General features: G+C 45.3%; 1 long non-coding RNA gene across 1 annotated transcript in view; it reads right to left on the reverse strand.

The window, feature by feature from the left end:
- LOC139353030 (uncharacterized) overlaps positions 1-17,542 on the reverse strand; it is a 224,817-nt gene that overhangs the window by 141,329 nt on the left and 65,946 nt on the right. The window lies entirely within an intron of this gene.

The raw sequence follows: 17,542 nt of genomic DNA on the forward strand, positions 1-17,542 counted from the left end.
TCGATGCTCCCTCGACGCTCTTAACTCCCTTGAGTTTCTACAGCGGGGGTCATCCTCCTCGTAGCAACTTTAAATCTCCCGCGCCGATATTTCCTGTGTTCCCACTGGGACATCGATACTCCTGGGCTATCGATCCCCAGCTAGCTGCTCATTGCTGCGTCTCACTCCTTTCCATGTTTCCTCCGCCTGGTCACACCATTCGTGCGTGATCGATATTAATTCGCACATCGATACCGACGGTGCGGCGTTGCAACCTGCTCATTTGCGATATTTCCACCTTGGCCGATATTTGCATTGTCGTGTGCCCATCGATCGCACTATCGTCCAGTGCCAATCGATCGCCTATCGAGGCGCCCCCTTCCCTGGCTCGTGGTGATTTTGCAATTTTTCATGGGTAAGTTCCTTTTACATTTCCTCTACTGCTTTCCATCTTATCCTTCTCTCTCCTTTCGTCCTCTCTCGCCCTTCACTCGTCCTCTATCGGCTGCATCGAACTCCATATTGGCAGCTTTCGAGAGCGGGTGCGGAGAGGACTTCGCATTCACTTTGCAACCGGGACAGCAGGTAAGTAATTGACGTTCATTTCTTCTTCCTGGACTAAGACCATTTGACTTACAGGTTGCTGGAGTGGCCCATGCATGCCCCGTTCTTCTTCCAGCCAACCCCAATCAAACTCTTGGCCCCGTACCCCTTCTCTTGTTGCTTGGGAAAAACCTTGTGTTGTTTTTTGTGATTTTTTTTTCGTTTATTTATTGCGTGAAAACCCGGATGCCCGCGACTCCGAGCCTCACCCGGTACCTCCTCCCGCCTTCGAAGACCAGGACGCACCGCCTGTCGCCCTTCCGCCGTGCCGTCGCGAACGCGGGTGCCTCCTCAATTCCTACCGGCCACTTGCTCCTGGCGACCTCGCTCCAGGGCCCGCCGCGGAGCTCGGGTAGGCAGGGTCTCCGACCATCCTTGCCCCGGGCGAGGTTCCTGGAGGGCCGCCATCCTCCTGCGTGCTTCGGCTCTGGTGACGCGTGTGCTCATGTTGGTGTTCTGAATTTAGGCTCCCTATACATGAAACCTCGGTTGCGCGCCTTCCTTTTGCCCGATACCGTTATGTCCTTTCTTTGGGGCGCTCGCTCTCTTACGGTACAGCTCTCTTTGCTGTACCGTCTTCCCTCTTTCTTCGTAAACCACAAGTTGTACTCCCTCAGATCGCCGTGGCACTCTGGATGCTGCGGTTCGTTGTACCTCCCGGTTCCGTAACCAACTTACTTGAGACCCTACCTTGATCACCCTTGGTGAGTATCCTTGGAAGTTGTCCTTGGGCCTACACCTTGCTTCGGGGCTTTCCTGGTTGGTATCCTTGGTATCCTTGGGGCATTATTAGGGTATCCTTGAGGTGTCTTTTGAGTACTATTGGGTTATCCTTGGGTATCCTTGGGGTATCATTGGGCTATCCCTAGGGTATCCTTCGGGTGTCCTTTGGGTACTATTGGGGTATCCTTGGGTATCCTTGGGTATCCTTGGGGTATCGTTGGGCTATCCCTAGGGTATCCTTCGGGTGTCCTTTGGGTGCACTTAGGGTATTGTTAGGGTATCCTTGTTGACGTGATATGCTTTCGTTACTGTTGTTGTCGACCTTGTCCGTGTCCTTCCCGCCTGGCCTAACCACGGATGACTCTGGCAACTGCCCGACGCTGAATCCTGTTGCCATTGCGGGCGGCTCACTATATGTTACCCGTATCCTTGTGATGTTTTGTAAATGTCCCTTCCGCCTGGCGTGATCGCGGATGACTCTGGCAACTGCCCGACGCTGAATCCTGCTGCCTTGCGGTTGTATCCCTATATGTTATCCGTATCCTTGTGGCGTTTTGTAAGTGTCCCTTCCGCCTGGCGTGATCGCGGATGACTCTGGCAATTGCCCGACGCTGAATCCTGCTGCCCTGCGGTTGGATCCCTATATGTTACCCGTATGACCTCTATTTATGGTTGATCTTTCTGCGTGGCGTTTGGATGACTCTCGCTTCGGCCTGACGCATAATCCTTTGGCCTCGCAGTCTGGATTTACGAGAAATCCTTATCCATGTCCTTGTGCTATCCTGATTGTCCTTTCCGTGTGGCATATGGATGACTCTCGCTTCGGCCTGACGCCTAATCCTGTCGCCTCGTACCTGTTGTTAGACATCTGACGTTTCTGCTGTCTGCTCGTTTAATTGTTGTTTGAGCTCGCCAACGTGAACTGTCTTTTCTTTCTTCGACTGTGTGTGGCGAATTTTGCAGATCACTGGAGAGACGAAATTTACAACCTGGTAAGGGCCGTCGTACCTCGGGGCTAGTTTTGCAGCGAATCCTTCGGCCGCTTTGCACAGGTGATGTTCCTTGGCCCACACTATGTCGCCCACCGCTGGTGACCATTGTCTCCTTCTCAGATTGTAGTGTCTGGCTTGGTCCTGGGACGCCTTTTCCATATTTCGCCGCACGATCTCAAATACCTCTCTTAGTTTGTTGGCATTTTCCTCAGGGGTCTCCGTAGCTCGTCCAGTGCCTAGGGTTTCCTTATCATATAGGCTGCTGGGTAGACGTGGTTCCCTTCCCTGGGTAAGAAACGCCGGTGTATGGCCGGTGGATTCCGATGTGCTCGTGTTCACTGCTAGCATAATCTCCGGCCACTTCTCGTCCCAGTTTCTCTGGTCCTGCCCTGCGAACTGCGCAATCATGGTCTTGACCGTTCTGTTTGCTCGTTCGGTTGGATTCTCTTGTGGTGTGTATGGCGCGGTGAATTGTTGACTGATACCCATCTCAGCCAGAAAATTTTTAAATATGCGGCTTGCAAACTGTACTCCATTGTCCGTTATGACCACCTTCGGGACCCCGTAACTTGCGATTATGCGCTCCCTAAACGCCTTCTTGAGCGACTCTGCTGTCGCACTGCGTAGGGGCACCAGTTCCGTCCATTTCGAAAACCTGTCTATCATGACCAGCAGCATTTGGTTCCCGTGCTTAGATCTTGGTAGGGGTCCAACGAAGTCTGCACATACCGTGGCCCATGGTTCCTCCGGCACTTGGGTCAACATCTTCCCAGCCGCCTGCATCTGATTGGGTTTAAACCGCATGCAAATCTCGCATTTTCGTACGTGGGCTCGGGCGTCTCTATGCATGCCTGGCCAGTAGTATCGGGCTGCCAACCGTGCAATTGTCCTACGGCTTCCTACGTGTCCCGCAGACGGTGCTTCGTGGTTCTCCCTCAACACTGCTTCTCGTAGCGACTTTGGGACGCACATCTTCCATGACGCGACGTCTTCACTGCCTGCTCGGTGAGGTATGTTTCTGTACAGTGTCTCACCATCCATAACATAGTCCGGGTACTTCTGCGGTTGGGTCCGTATCTTTTCGCCCATGTCCTTGATCCAGCTGCACCCTCTTGAAGCTGTAGTTGCCGTTGTCTTGATAATGCGTCGGCCACCACGTGTTAGCTGACCCTTTCTGTACGCTATCTCAAAGTCGTACTGTTGTAGCTCCAGGGCCCATCTGGCGATCCTTCCTGAAGGGCTTTCTATGCTGTTGAGCCACTTCAGGGCCATATGGTCGGTTACTACCTTAAAGTGGTAACCTTCCAGATATGGCCTGAGCTTCCGGATCGCCCAGACGATCGCCAAACACTCCTTCTCCGTTGTCGAGTAGTTCTTTTCCGCGCCGTTCAGTGTTCGGCTTGAGTAAGAGATTACTCTTTCGCCCTTTTCGGTGTCCTGGGTCAGTATCGCTCCGATGCCGTAGTCGCTGGCGTCTGTTTGCAGGATGAAAGTTCTATTGAAGTCCGGGCATGCTAGCACTGGATCTGCCACGAGTCTTGCCTTAACCTCCTCAAACGCCATCTGGTGCTCTGGTGTCCACTCCCACTTACTGCCTTTGCGCAGCAGGTCATTCAGGGGTTTGACGATTCTGGAAAAATCTGGTACAAATCGGCGGTACCACGACGCTACTCCTAGGCATTGCCGAAGTTCTTTGACGGTCGATGGCGGTTCCAGTTCGTCTATGGCGGCTACTTTTTCTGGATCTGTTCCTATTCCCTCGCTTGTCACTCGATGTCCCAGGTACAGTAGTTCCTTTTTAAAGAATTGGCATTTTTCTGGGTTCAGCCTCAGGTTTGCCTCTTTTAGACGCCGGAACACTTCTTTCAGGTTTCTTTTGTGTTCTTCCAGCGTGCGACCGATCACTATTATGTCATCCTGGTAAGCGAATGCGTGAGGTGACATCTCGGGGCCAATTACTTGGTCCAAAACTCGCCGAAACGTTGCCGAAACAGACCTTTGCCTGGTACCGTGAACGCCGTATACTGCCTGCTACTCTCTTCCAGTGGGATTTGCCAGTATCCATCCTTCAGGTCCAAACTGCTGATGTACCGCGCTTCCCTTAGTTGATCTAGGATGTATGCGGGGCATTGGGTAGGCATCCTTCACTGACTTCGCGTTGATCTGCCTGAAATCGACACACAGTCTCCACTTGCCTGTCTTCTTTTTCACCATCACGATGGGGGAGCTGTATGGGCTCTTTGAATGCTCTATGAACCCCATTTGGAGAAGCTCGTCCACCTTTGCGTTGATTTCCCCTTGAATTTTTGGGTTCTTTGGGAAGTATCTCTGCTTGATTGGCTTGTCGTCCTTCATTTTGATCTGGTGTTCTGCCATATTCGATGTTCCCGACATTGTGCTGAAGTCTGCCAGCTCTGTTTCAAGGAACGCTGTAGTATCGTCCAACTCGTTTACTTGTTGAACGACTGCTACTGATAGCTTCTCCTCGAGCCATCCATTGTGTCGGTTCCTGGCTGGTATTATTATTTCGTGTCCAGCACACCTTATCTCGGTTCCGACTTGTTTCAGGAAGTTCCATCCCAACACTAATGGATCCACTACCCCGGGTAAAATCAACAGGCTCATGGTCACTTGTTTGTTGCCGAATTTGACCTCCACCTCGAGCTGCGCATTAATTCCGCCGCACCTTCCATCTGCCAACCTAACTTGCCGTCTCGTCCTTGTAATCTTTCCTAGAGCAGCGATATTGTCCGCCAATTCTTCGCTAACGAAGCTTGCCGTTGTTCCGGTGTCGATTGTGGCTTTGTAGCTTTTCCCACCAATCATCACAGCTGCGGACAACTGCTGCTCCTCCTCGATTAGCTTGCCCGTTAGTTTGGAGAGGTGGCATTGTGCGATCCCCGCTCGCCTCTCTGCGGCTGAGATCGCTGGCCATTTCCCGATCGTTGGCAGCAATCGACGCTCCTGACACCCACCTTGCCGCATATCCAGCAAAACAGCAACCGCTGGTTTCGACATCCTCTAGCCCAGTGTCCGTTCCCACCGCATTTCCGACAGGCCTCCTGCGGGTCTGTGATATGGGTGGCCTCTTGTGGCCTCTGTGTGTTGCTTGGCGGCCTCCACAAGGTATTGTTTGGCTGTCTCTGTTGCTGTGGGGGTGGTGCCCAATGGCCTCCGCGTGGTGCGTCTGTTGCCTGCTGTCGTCTGGCTTGGTGTGGTGGTGACCATTGGTCGTTTCCTCGTGTGTCCTAGTTATCTTCCTCCTCGCATCTCCTGCATGTCACCTGTGTTGGTGACGCCGACTTTGTCTTTGAGAACTTGTTCTCCTGTGCGAAGACTTCCCGTTCCTTTTTAAGTTCTTCGTACTCATCGGCTAGGATCATTAGCGTGTCCAGGTCCGACACTTTGTATGCTCTTAAGAACATTCGTAGGCTTGGGGTGCAGTTCTCCTTAATGAACGTCTCTTTCGTAGAATAGTTAAGTGGCCTCACCATCGTCTGCATGTCGATCATGTAGTCCTTGAACGACTCGCTGAAGCCTTGCTTCCTTTGCCGGACCTGGTCCGCCAGCCTGGTGAAGAAGTCTCTTGGCAAGAAATATGTGTGGAAGCTTTCAATGAATTCTGCCTAAGTTCTCCATTGCTTATTGTTGGCGATGAACCATTTCAAGGCCCTTCCTTTTAGCAACTCCGGCATCGCTCGAGGGATCATATCAAGCTCCAAACCGTACGTGTTGGCGGACCATTCTACCTGCTCCAGGAACTCGAATGGTTTTTCCGCCCCGTCGAACCTGAACGACCATTCGCGGACCTGCTTAGCGACCTTTGCATAGTCCGACTGGCTTGGTCTCGGGATCAGCGCTGCTGCTTTCTTTTCTTGGCTTGATTCTCTTCTGTGGGCCTCTTTCTGCATGTTGTCAACGCTCAGGCTTGCCACCAGGTTGTCCCCTTCAGCGTTCGTTAACGTAATGCTTGGGCCGGCTCTGTCGTAGTATGTCGCCTCCAGCTCGGCCCAGATGTCGACGAGTTGTGGATCGTTCTCTGTTTCGGAGTAGTATTCGGATAGTGCCTTCCTCATGTCGTCTAGCCTGCCCTCCAGGGCGACGTTGAGCCTCTGTGCGACATGGGCGAAGTCTTCCTTCTTGAGGCGGTAAATCCACTTCTTTCCCATTTTTACTGTGTTGTTCTCACTGTTGGGACAATCACGTTGGGCGCCAGATGTAACGAACTGATTTTGTGTGTCTGCTCGCTACGAGATTCGTGCGGCTAGCTAGAAGATTGTGCGTTCGTCTCACCAAATTTATATGACGTGATTGCCCGTAGATCAGTGAGAAAACAAGGGTTCAAATGGTAACAGTGGGATTTATTCTCGTGGTAGTAGTACAGCGGGTGTGTGGCTGGGCTAGCTTTGGTATCTCTTGGCTCTGGTTCCGCCGGCTGCGGGCGCTCCTCTTGCTGGCTCCTCGACGCGTTGACTCGTCTTCCTCTGGATCCTGGGTCTCGGGACGCTCGTAGTGGCCGCCTCTGCTTGCTTGCCGACGCGTTGCCTCGGGGTCGCTTGTTGTGCCTTAGACCCGCAGAGAGTTCGGCCTTGTGGGCTTAGGGAAGCATCACTGTTCTCAGACTAGGGTGAACAAGCCTTGCTCTCCAGGCTGACGCCTTTCGAGGCAATACCTGTCCCTTGCTCTGTCCCGGACGGTCCCGCTAGGTTCTTGCTCAGTTCGCGCTGACAGTCAAGGCTGCCGCCAGGAGGCTGTCTAGCGGTTCACTTCGCTTTACGCCTAGCGCAGACGAACGTTCCACCCTAATGCGTGATGTCCGCGACGCTCCTGCGCTCCCTCCGCGCGGCGATGGTAACGTGGCTGCCGGAAATGTCTGCTGGCGTCGCTGTCGATGTCCTCTGCGCTGTCTTCTGACCAGTATCTCGTTGTTCTGGCGCTCGGGGAGCTGGGCGGTCGCTGCTCGGGAACTTCGCCGGTAATCGCAGGGCTCTCCAGGCTGCCGCGTCTTGAAACCGCAAATCGATCTACCGCTCGTCCGTCACGCCAGGTCCGGCTTGGTCGGGCACGGTACGCTGGGTCGCAGACAACTTTCCTCCCCAAGCTGACGGCTCTTCGTCGTAGGACTCTTTTGCTTGTCTCTGACAGACCCGCCGGGCGACTCTCCAGGGTGTGGTCGTGACAAAGTTAGAAAACAAACGCCTTGACTTAGCAGCGTGATGCCTTCCAGAGCTCAGCCACCTGTGTCTCAATTCGGAGATTCCTGATGTCCTAATCCCGAACGTCTCGACGTGGCGATCTTGCTCCTCGTATGCTTCCCACGGCGCTGCTTCCGACGACTCGCTTGGTTGTAGCTCCCTCGTTGATTATTTGCTTGACTGACTGTTTATTTGGTACTTTAACTGATCTTGAAGGGGAGGAGTTAATCCTCGTGATCGACTGATCCAGCTGCCAGCGCTCTGCGGCCTTATATAGGGCCTCCGGGAACCGTTATTTCCCTTTTGCGCACGGCCCGCTGGATCTCTCCACTCTGGGTCCAAAGTCCGTGCCTCCTGGATGACCCACTTCTCCTTCACGTACCGCTTCCCATAGATGCTCCGCCCACTGCTGCCACTCCGCTGATTCCCGTGCCGCTTGTGGCATGCCTGTGTGCCGCTCCACTGCCGAGATGTGGCACTTCCTCTCCCGGTCCAAAGTTCACGGGAGAGTCCAAAGTCCGGTGGAGTTCCGTTATCCCCTTTTGCATACGGCACTCTTGCTCTGCCCGCGAAGTCTCCATTCTCTCTCGATCTCCATCCTTGGTCTCCAATCTCTCTCGCTCTCCTTCATTGGTCTCCAAACTCTCTCGCTCTCCTTCATTGGTCTCCAAACTCTCTCGCTCTCCTTCGTTGGTCTCCAAACTCTCTCGATCTCCACCCTTGGTCTCCAAACTCTCTCGTTCTCCTCGCCGCGCCGTTACTACGCGAATTTGCCGCGTATCTGGTAAGCGGCCGGCCATCTGCTGCTGCTTCTATTTGTGGGGAGTTATTCAACTCCTCACAGTCTATATAGAGTCTTTGAAATACTCGTTCGCTAACAATTTGTTGTCCTATGGGTGGTTTAAGTTTCTGCGTGGGGTATTTTGTAGTCCTACAAATCTCACAGTTTTTGATGTAATTGCGAACGTCTACAACCATACGCGTCCAGTAAAACTTTCTTCGAATATTTTCCAAACATTTAGCTATACCGCAATGAGAAGAAGACGGCTGATTGTGAGCTGCCTTGATTACACCTTCTCTAAGCTCGACCGGAACCACAAGCTTCCAGGAGTCTTCCGGATGCTCGGAGGAACTGTTAGAGAAACCAACCCGGTGATAAAGAAAACCATCTACAATATTACTTGAAAATCCGGTAGTTGAGACTGCGTTAACTTTTCTTTAAGTTGCGAATAGCTGGAGGATTGAAAGAATTCGGATTCCACATCAATTTCTGGGAGAACATCGATATCAATTGTGGCAAGGCCTTCATCCGATTCAAAAGATCTTGAAATGGCATCGGCTACTACATTTTCACTACCTCGACGATGTTCTATGCTAAAATTAAATCCTTGAAGTTTGAGTGCCCACCTAGCAAGTCTTCCTTGAAGGTCTTGCTGCGTCATGAGCCATCGGAGACTTGCATGATCAGTCACAACAGTAAATTCATGACCCTCAATATACATTCGAAATCTTTTAATAGCTAAAACTACTGCTAAGCATTCAAGTTCCGTAGTAGAGTAATTCCTTTGAGATCTATTAAGCTTCTTAGACATACATATATGCAATAGGGCGTTCTATTCCGTTTTCATCACATTGAGCTAGAACGGTCCCACACCATTGATCGAGGCATCACACTGCACTATAAACGGTTTTTCGTAATTAGGATGTACTAATAATGGAGCAGTGGTCAGAGCCTTTTTCAATTGTTCAAAAGAAACTTGGGCGTTATCATTCCAGTGAAATTCTTTTCCTCGCAACAACTCGGTTAGGTGGAATGTTTGTTCCGAATATTGGTTAATAAACCGTTGATACCAACCGGTCATCCCGAGGAATCTCTTAAGTTGACGTTTGGTTTTTGGAACAGGAAAGTTGGACACGGCGGTTACTTTATTGGGATTCACTTGCAAAGTTCCCTCTCCAACAATGTACCCTAAGTAGTCGACTTTCTTTAAGCAAAACTGACTTTTGGCGATATTAATAGTAAGACCTGCCTTTCGAAGTTGCGTAGCCACTTCGGCCAGATGAGAAAGATGCTCTTCGAAACTTGAAGACATGACTAATAGGTCATCTAAATATACCATCACGTGTGATTTCATTCTATAAGGTATTACTTTATCCATAAGTCTACAAAGTGTTTGCGGAGCATTAGTTAGTCAGAAAGGCATTCGTGTAAATTGATATAAAGGACGGTTGGGTATAGTTATTGCGGTTTTTGGTTTCGATTCTTCGTCTAGACATATCTGCCAAAACGCATCTTTTAAATCAATTTTCGATATGCAGTGTGCTGGAGGTAAGCGACTTAGTAAACCTTCAATAAGAGGAGTAGGATAAGCATCCTTTACTGTAACAGAATTAAGCTTCCTAGAATCTAAGCAAATTCTCACTTTGCCTGGTTTTACGACCAAGACTGCCGGAGAAGACCATGAGGACGCGGGCGCTTCTTCTAGTACTCCCAGACTAATCATGCGGTCTACTTCTTGGCATAACTGAAGCTCTTTGGCTGGAGATAGGTTGTAATATCTTTGCTTAATTGCTTTTGCTGCACCGGTGTCAATATGATGTTCAATTAGGGTTGTTTTACCTAAACCACTTTTTTCAGACGATGGAAAGAATTCGATAACAGCTTGTAATCGGTTTCGGTCGGTTGCATTAAGCAAGACTGTGTCACTTAAATCATTGGAGTCAGAAATTTTGGAAATAGTCGTTGGACTGGATATTCGAAGACCAAATAGTTTCCAAAAATCCATTCCGCAGATTATATCTTGTTTAATACTGGGTACTATTAAAAATTCTACATCCTGAGATAAGGAGTTATAGTGAATCGGAACGACAATGGTAGCGGTGACGTTTTGATTTTGTCCGTCGGCTGCACGAACATAACATTTTAACTTCCTTAACCCTGGATGATCTGTAGGAATAAGCTTAGCCAATTTACCACCTACTACGCATTTGTTAGCTCCACTATCAAGCAAGGCCAAGAAGGTTTTGTTAAATAATTCCAAAGCGATGTAAGGACGGTTGTCATTGTCCTGCCTAACAATAGTGGATACGACATATTTCTTTATTTTTCGCTGCTGTTCCAAAATGAACACATTCGATTAGCCGATCGAGATTTGTTGGCGGAATTAATTCGTAGTGTAAATATTTCCGCTCTGCGTTGATAATAGTTACGTACTCTTTCATGGTAGGGGATAATTTTAAAGTTTCGTGACGGCTCTGTAGTGTTTTTAATTAAAATACAGTTGGGTTTGTCTAATTCTGGGTTATATGTTGTCGAGTCAGGTTGAGAGTTACTTAAATTAGAAGATGGAAGATGATTAATACCTACTATTGATGCTGAGTTTGAAACAGGATATCCACCAGTCAGAATTGATGGACATCCTCTTACGAGTTTTCCGACGGGGGGTTACATTTCAAGCAACTAGGCTTGTAAGTGTCAAGACGACCACACCCATAGCAAAATATGCGTCTGGCTTTGAGGCAATCATGATATCTGTGTCCGGTTTCCTCACAATTCCAACATTTATAACGCTCAGCATTGCGCATCGCATTTATTTCTACGTCGTTCAATGTTTGAGAATTCTCTTCTTCCCTAGGCTCTTCAACCTGCACTAGCTCATTTACAAATCGCCGGTTTGGAGGAGGCCGGGCTGCCGATCTACCTGCCATGCTAATGAGAAATCGTTCGTGTTTGTGGCACTCTGCTCTTAAGGAGGCAATGTTTGGGGTCAAAACATGTAATAATTCTAGTCGTAATTCAGGTTTAAGGTTCTTTTTAACGTTGGTAACTAGTTCACTGTCGGACATAGGCTCACGCAAAGCATCTGCAATCGTTAGGATAGCATCTAGAAAATCGTCAAAATTTTCTCCGCTTTTCTGCTTCTTATGTCGAAGAGAGTCTTTAATCTCTTCGTCAGTGCGCTGTTCTCTATACCGTTCACGGAGACTTGTACACAGGTGAAACCAATTCGGTTCACTTGAAGTTCTCTGGAAACGCCAGTAAAATTGTAAAGCTGGTCCGGAAAATAGTACGTTGGCAAATTGGTATAGCAAATTCCAGTTTGCGTTTAGACATTGTATAGTCAAACTATTTATCCTATAGATGAAGTCTTCAACAGGCATGTCATTTGCCATGCCAGTAAATTTCACATTCCAATTAGAAATAACGCTTGAAACTTTGTCAGGACGATATACGGCTTGTGTCAAAGGATCACCTGAAGGCAATCGTATACTAGAGCCTTGATTACTATCAACTCTGCTTGCATTGGATCGGTTTAAGTTACCAGAATATTCTACAGGGATATTATTTCGCAGATTTTGGGAATTATTAGCCAACTGAAGGTTTCGCATCGTATTACTGATCTCATCCGCTACTGCTGCAACCATGCTAACGCGAAAGGTTTCTAAGGAGTCTGTGATTAACTGCTGTACTCGAGTTTCGGAAATGCTAGAACGTTCAGTTGATCTATGTGTTGTGTTTTGGCTTCTCAAGCTAGAGTGTGCTCTCTGATTCGTTGAGTTTTGATGGGAATTCGCTCTTGTGTTTGGTCTAGTTCGGTTAACGGCACCAGTAGCTTGATTGGCAGAAGCACCTCGAACTTCCCTATTAGTATCATTAGTAGACCTATTCGGTTGAGCAGCAGGAAAGGTTATCAGTTGTATTGTACCAGTGTACAAGCACTTCGGCAAAGCGGACAAGTTTCATTAGTTCCTAACCACAGTACCACGCATGTTCTGTGAAATTTATGTCTACAAGGGGTTTCTGCAAGTTCAGTATCTATTACCATAGTATCATTGCAAATAATACAAAGAGAACGTTCATCTCCACTATCGGTGACTGCAACCTCGTCTCGATTAGGCTGAACTGACATGTTGTAGTATTATAATAATTTCTCAAATATTGTAAATATAAAAAACTCTGATTTAAAATTGGGACTATCCTTTAGTTACCGTGCATCAAATGAATATTAATATAAAATTAGGGTTTCTGTTGAGCAAAAGACTTTTAATATTAGAAAGCAAGTGCACTACTGCTGAGTGTCTTTCCAAAAACTATTCAGCTAAACAAATCTCAAAGCAGTAATGACTTAATGTTTGATCTCTAAAAATATAATCATGAGTACTTGCTAGAAATTTCCAACAAAGTAAATCTCTAATGACTTTTCTTAGGTGTATCAAATTTGATTAATAAAAGAATAATGTTGCTTGGTGCGAATTCGAGCTTTTCCCCAAATCTCACATTCTGAAGCAATTCATTTATTGTTGATATGGGAATTAGGATTGAGCGATAACATAATCTAGGTTCAGCACCTGCAAGAACGCGCGATGTCTGAATTCCAAAGTATCACATTAAGGCTCAAATTAGGAAACTATACAAAAAAAATGGGATTTTACTTTAGAATATTGCATTGGGAAGCGACACGAAAAATTAACTCTGTTATCTTCTCAAGATACGGTATTTTCCTGATTTCCGATCGCCCCACGTTGGGCGCCAAAGAATGTGTAACGAACACGGCAATGTGTGCGGCTATCTGGCAGCGTACTCTGCCTACAGGGTCGGCTGGGCTCAGGGAAAATGGGAGTGGGGTTTTGCTACCCAGAGAACCGCGTCGTCACATAAACTTAAATAGTAGACAGAGTACGGATCTATTGAATAACTAAACCAAAGCTCAAAGAATCTATTTTATACTAAGTGTGAGGAATTGTAGATGTCCTTTAATTCCTCTTCAAAAACCCACCCAACCTTGCATAGGCTCGCTTTGCGTATGTGGCCAATGCCCTTATTACTGATGCACAGTTACTTCAGGTGTCCCAATTCGCAAACAAATTCACTTCATTTTATACTTCATTCTCAAATACGTACCAAAATTCAATTAAAGATAAGTTGCCCATGGCGGCTGCTTATGATTTTCTTAACGTTAGCTTGCCCATGGCAGATTAACCATATAATGAGTACAAATGACTTCATTTATGTTCTTCATTCAAAAATTTACGTTAACAATTAAGTTTTAAAAAGAAAAAAGGTAGTCTTCAACAAAATAGCACGGGTGTCGAAACTTGAATCTATAGTTATTCTATAGTTATATTACTTGGCTCAGATTGTTGTTAACAGACGGTCGGCTATGCCGTACTTACAACATGAATACTTTAAATCTGTTTCCAATGCAGTCGACAGGCCTGTGGACGGTGTGTGTAAACGAGGATGTGTGTATGCTGAGTGAACTACAAAATATTATTAGTTAACAGTCAATCTAAGTCCAAATATACATACTGTACCCGTGTAATAAGCTTAATTTCTATAAAATTTAAATCTATTCTAAAAACTACAAAAGCGTTGCAACAGTCAGATCGGCTGCCGAGATCGGGAGTGAATCCTTAGCTGCGAGGCGGCAGATTCAACAGCTAGAACAAGAGTCCCGGGTGTCTGCTTATCCGCGATACGCTCGTGTTGGACGTGTCGATGGCTAACCATCAGTTCGGGGTTAGGTTACTCGCAACTGGTCAGGAGAATATGGCGAACAACACGTGTATCAATCTAGGAACGGCAAACATAACAACTAACTGGTCAAGGCTGGGTTTACTTTTATTTACCTTAAGTTTTCCTTCGTCTTACAACGGTTGGAAAGCTTGGCTCGAAACTTTAATTTGCACTGGTAAACTGTATGTGGCTCGGCTCGAGTAGTCCCGCTCCACGTGGTGGCAGCCAGAGTGGGCCAAAACGAGCACCAGGCGATTTGATCAAATAGCGCTGCGCACTCCTACTTTCGTTTATCCATTAGTACACAATTATTGAAAAATATTAAATTCCCTATGCTCACCTAATTAGTTTTTCAACTATAAGTTGGATGTTGCGATCGGTGCCAGCTAAATTACGCCAGCCACTTTGGGCGTTTGGAAATAGCTTTGTGGTGGTTTACTTATTAGTCTTTTGTCATGTTGGGCGGTTTTTAAGCCCGATATGGTGCATATATATATAAACACGTGGACTTAGCACTTCTTTGCAAAATTCGATTTGATTTAAAATAAGAGAACGAAAAAACGCAAATGGCGGGTGCAAGCCCTCTGACAAGCAGTGTTAAAAAATACGAAATTATCGTTTAGTATTTTCTAGGATGTGTGGTTGCCACCAGGTTGCGGAACCAGTAGCGCTATTTTATATTTAAGAAAAATACAAGAATCTTTTCCTGATAATTTCAAACCCCTACAACCTGTTTATATAATACTTGGAACACGGAAGTTTACTGTAATGATTAGTGAAAAAAGCTACATTCTAGAGTAGGTCAGGGAATTTGGATTATGGTAGCAGTTTGCGTAGTTGGCTCGGCTGACACTGCAAAATGTGCTGACTGCATTCGCGGGTCAGTGTACCGTTAAGTCGGTGAGACGGTGAGTTAGTGAGACATAAAAATAAAAATAAAATAATATTTTGGTATTATTAATTTTAATGAATGGATTTAAAATGTTTGTTATCCAAAGAGAGTCCCGAGTTATTTGATAATATATAATCAGATAATTCATAATTTTGGAAATGGTTTGTATTTATGTAGTTAAAAATTTTATTCTCTAAATTGGTATATAAAAATGACACCATCTTCGATAATGTCAAATTTTTGGTTTTTCCCTCTTATTTTTTTACAAATTGATTTATAACCGTTTAATTATCGGATAAGACAAGTTTTTCTAAAAATAAAGTGCAATAATTATTAAAGAGTTCTTTCTTAAGAGTAGACATTTCCTTATTTGCATTTGAGCATTTTGCATCGCATTGGGAAATGGATCGGGCGTAAAATATTTCGCATCTGTTTTTATTATTGGGTATTTTTTATAAATTATTAATAGTTCTTTATGTAAGTGCGATTTTGTATACAGAGATATCCATTAAGTCAGCGATAATTACTGGCATTTGTTCGTGTTTTAATACTTCTTTAATATCTTCATTGTTTAAAATTGTTGTATTAAAAACACCAATTTTTGCAAGGGTAATAGTATCAATTAAATTCTCATTTATTACTCTCTTTGATCTAGCTGATATTAAGTAGGATAAAATTAATTCGATTACTTCTATGTCGTATTTATTTTCTCATTGTGACCGTTTATTTGAATCCCTTTTTATATTATCTGATTCTATATTTATTATTCTTTCTTTCTTTATAAAAACTTAAATTAGTTACGTGGAATAAATCGTTGTACGATTTATAGGTAAGAACATCCTTGTTGTCTTTGAACAGAAAAAGTTCATGGTTCGAGTAATCAATTATTTCTGAGGAATATTTTGGTGTTCGATTGTATTAAGAATGTTAAAAGGTTTCTGGGTTGTTGTGGAGTGAATACTCTGATTATATTCCTGAGCTGCTCTAATTACAATTTCAGAATAATCGGTTAGATTAAATTCTTTTTTTATGCAGCGTGCTAATTCTGTTAGTGTCGAATGCGCCATTTCAACCCGTCCGTTTGCGTTACTGGGCCTTGGATCTCCTTAGTGTTAAGTTAACCCAAACCTTTTGGCAAAAGATTTAAATTGGGCCGATGTAAAGCTCGGTTCATTATCTGTCAATAGTACTTTGGCTTGGGAAAATTGTTGAAGTAGTTCTATTACATTATTTTCGATATTTAATTTATTTCGAATTTCTTTAACTACTAGGAATTTAGAGTACGCGTCAATACAAGTTATAAAAGTTAAAATTTGCGCATAGTATATGTCATTGTGTAAGTTTTCTCCTTTTTTAGTTGGTATTGAGGCTTCTCCAATTAGAATTTTAATGGGGTGTCTGTTATATTTGTTCTCATTGAAAATTTACAATTTTGTATGTATTCTTTTAGTTATACCCGTTACTCGTAGAGTAAAAGGGTATACTAGATTCGTCGGAAAGTATGTAACAGGCAGAAGGAAGCGTTTCCGACCCCATAAAGTATATATATTCTTGATCAGGATCACTAGCCGAGTCGATCTAGCCATGTCCGTCTGTTCGTCTGTCCGTCTGTCCGTCTGTCCGTATGAACGCTGAGATCTCGGAAACTATGAGAGTTACAATACTGGGATTAGGCACGCAGATTCCTGAGATTCCTGCGCAGCGCAAGTTTGTTTCAGTAGAGTGCCACGCCCACTCTAACGCCCACAAACCGCCCAAAACTGTGGCTCATACAGTTTTGATGCTAGATAGAAAATTTTAACTGAAATGTATTGTTCTCATCAATACCTATCGATTGACCCAAAAAAAAGTTTGCCACGCCCACTTTAACGCCCACAAACCGCAAAAACCTGTGTCGCCCACCATTTTCATGCTAGATAAAAAATTTTAACTGAAATGTATTGTTCTCATCAATACCTATCGATTGGTCCAAAAAAAAGTTTTCCAGGCCCACTTTACCGCCCACAAACCGCGAAAACCTGTGACGCCCACAATTTTCATGCTAGATAAACAAATTTAACTGAAATGTATTGGTCTTGTCAATACCTATCGATTGGTCCAAAAAAAAATTTGCCACGCCCACTCTAACGCCCATAACGCTTAAATCTGTATACCGCCGGTAGGTGGCGCATTTTTATCTCGCTTTGCTACTTGCATATCCCTATTTAGCTGAGTAACGGGTATCTGATAGTCGAGGTACTCGACTATAGCGTTCTTCCTTGTTTTATATATTGATTGGGCCAATAATATAATTTAATGATTTCTTTATAATTTTCGTCTAGTCTCCTATGAGGTCGACTGTGTGTTTCCTCTATTATTATAGCTCTATCTTTGGCTTGTAGAAATATTCGCTTAAGAAAAAATTTTTCAACTTGAATATGATATAAATCTTCTATGCTACAATGAATTCCAACCGTTATGTTAGGTGGAAGATACTCTCTTAATATGGTTACTAAGTTCTCAACTGTTTCATTTTCGATTATATTTCTTGTCTTGTCAAAAATTTCTAGTGACTCCCCGTTGTTAATAACAATTTTTGTTTAAATTGACTAAACGGTTTACTGGTCTCTTGTATTACATTTTTTTTTGCGTCGACGAATGA

This window comes from Drosophila suzukii, chromosome 3 (assembly GCF_043229965.1).
Source record: "Drosophila suzukii chromosome 3, CBGP_Dsuzu_IsoJpt1.0, whole genome shotgun sequence".
NCBI lineage: Eukaryota > Metazoa > Arthropoda > Insecta > Diptera > Drosophilidae > Drosophila > Drosophila suzukii.